This window comes from Triticum aestivum, chromosome 4B, assembly GCF_018294505.1.
Source record: "Triticum aestivum cultivar Chinese Spring chromosome 4B, IWGSC CS RefSeq v2.1, whole genome shotgun sequence".
Taxonomy (NCBI): domain Eukaryota; kingdom Viridiplantae; phylum Streptophyta; class Magnoliopsida; order Poales; family Poaceae; genus Triticum; species Triticum aestivum.
Window position 1 is genome coordinate 640752792 of NC_057804.1, and position 2891 is coordinate 640755682.

Below are 2891 nucleotides of genomic sequence, written 5' to 3' on the forward strand. Positions count from 1 at the left end.
GAACAAAATTTGAAATAATATCGTGCAAAAAAATGAGCAAAAAAAAGAGCAAAAAATGGGCAAAAAAATCACGATCCAAATCCAAATTCAAAGTTCAAAAATAGCAATGGCGCACGGTGGGGGTTAGACGGTGCGCCACTACTATTTTCCCGCCTTCAAAATTCGGAAATACTAATGGCGCACCTTGGCCTATACTAATGGCGCACCAGTGGCCTATACTAATGGCGCACCAGTGGTGCGCCATTAGTAAAAAATACTAGTGGTGTGGTACTAGTGGTGCACCAGTAGTGCGCCATTAGTAGGCAAAACTGGTGCGCCACTAGTAGGCCTTTTTCTAGTAGTGACACCAATCGGCTTAAGGTCAGGAATAAAGTCAATACAAAACTCAATGACCTCCTCATTTTCATGGCCCTTCGAGATGCCTCCTTCTGTCCTAGCATGGTTATGAACATATTTCTTCAAGACTCTCATGAACCTCTCAAAGGGGAACATATTGTGTAGAAATACAGGACCCAAAACGTTAATCTCTTTGCAAAGGTGAACTAGGATGTGCGTCATGATGTTGAAGAAGGATGGTGGGAACACCAACTCGAAACTGACAAGTCATTGCACCAAATCATTCTGTAACCTTGGTATGATTTCTGGATCGATTACCTTCTGAGAGATTGCATTGAGGAATGCACATAGCTTCACAATGGCTAATCGAACGTTTTCCGGTAGAAGCCCCCTCAATGCAACTGGAAGTAGTTGCGTCATAATCACGTGGCAGTCATGAGACTTTAGGTTCTGGAAATTTTTCTTTGCCATATTTATTATTCCCTTTATATTCGACGAGAAGCCAGACGGTACCTTCATGCTGAGCAAACATTCAAAGAAGATTTCCTTCTCTTCTTTGGTAAGAGCGTAGCTAGCCTGACCCTGATGTATGTCGTCTTTTCCGTGCATACGTTGTTGGTCCTCCCGTGCCTCCGGTGTATCTTTGTCTTCCCATACACGCCCAAAAAGCCAAGCAGGGTCACGCAAAGATTCTTTGTCACGTGCATCACGTCGATTGCGAAGCGGACCTCTAGGTCTTTCCAATACGGCAGGTCCCAAAATATAGATTTCTTCTTCCACATGGGTGCGCGTCCGTCAGCATCCTTCGGAACAGGTTGTCCGCCAGGACCCTTTCCAAAGATTACCTTCAAATCCTTGACCATATCATGTACATTAGCACCAGTACGGTGGCGAGGCTTCGTCCGGTGATCCGCCTCACCTTTGAAATGCTTTCCTTTCTTTCTTACGGGATGCCTGCTCGGAAGAAATCGACGATGTCCCAGGTACACAATCTTCCTACAACTATCCAAATATATACTATCGGTATCATCCAAACAATGCGTACATCCGCGGTATCCCTTGTTTGTCTGTCCTGAAAGGTTACTGAGAGCACGCCAATCATTGATGGTCTCGAACAGCAACGCCTTTAGGTCAAATTCTTCCTGTCCGTGCTCATCCCACGCACGTACACCTGTTCCATTCCACAGCTGTAATAGTTCTTCAACTAATGGCCTTAGGTACACATCAATGTCGTTGCCGGGTTGCTTAGGGCCTTGGATGAGCACCGACATCATAATGAACTTCCGCTTCATGCACAACCAAGGAGGAAGGTTGTACAAACATAGAGTCACATGCCAGGTGCTATGGTTGCTGCTCTTCTCCCCAAAAGGATTAATGCCATCTGCGCTTAGACCAAACCATATGTTCCTTGAGTCACCTGCAAACTCCTCCCTATACTTTCTCTCGATTTTTCTCCACTGCGAACCGTCAGCGGGTACTCTCAACTTTCCATGTTTCTTACGGTCTTCTCCGTGCCACCGCATCGCCTTCGCATGCTCTTTGTTTTGGAACAAACGTTTAAACCGTGGTATTATAGGAGGATACCACATCACCTTGGCAGGAATCTTCTTCCGGGGGCGCTCACCCTCGACATCACCAGGGTCATCGCGACTGATCTTATAACGCAATGCACCGCATACCGGGCAAGCATTCAAATCCTCGTACTCAACGCGGTAGAGGATGCAGTCATTAGGGCATGCATGTATCTTCTGCACCTCTAACCCTAGAGGGCGGACAGCCTTCTGTGCTTCATACGTACTCTCGGGCAATTCGTTGTCCTTTGGAAGCATATTCTTTATCATTACGAGCAACTTTCCAAATCCCTTGTCAGATACATCATTCTTTGCCTTCCATTGCAGCAATTCCAGTGTGGTGCCCAACTTTTTTTTGTCAGCTTCGCAATTCGGGTACAACAATTTCTTGTGATCATCTAACATGCGCTGCAACTTCTTCTTCTCCAAATCACTTGCGCAGTTTCTCTTTGCATCGGCAATGGCCCGACCTAGATCATCAGCGGGCTCATCTGATGCCTCTTCTTCAGCTTCTTCCTGCATTGCTGGCTCAGCTTCTTCCCCCATTGTTGTATCATCATATTCAGGGAACCCATGGCCAGGATAGCCGTCGTCATCCTCTTCTTCTTCATTGTCTTCCATCATAACCCCTCTTTCTCCGTGCTTGGTCCAAACATTATAGTGGGGCATGAAACCGGACTCAAATAGGTGGACATGAATGGTTCTTGATGTAGAGTAATTGTGACCATTCTTACAGCCAGCACATGGACAAGGCATGAAACCATCCGCCCGCTTGTTTGCCTCAGCGGCAAGCAGAAAACTATGCACGCCATTAATGAACTCGGGAGAGCATCGATCATCATACATCCATTGTCGGCTCATCTTCATTACACAACACCGAATAGACCAAATTAATACAAGTTCATACATAAAGTTCATATACAACACTTAATTAAATGCAACATACAAATAACTCTCTAGCTAAAGAATTTAAATGCAACAAAA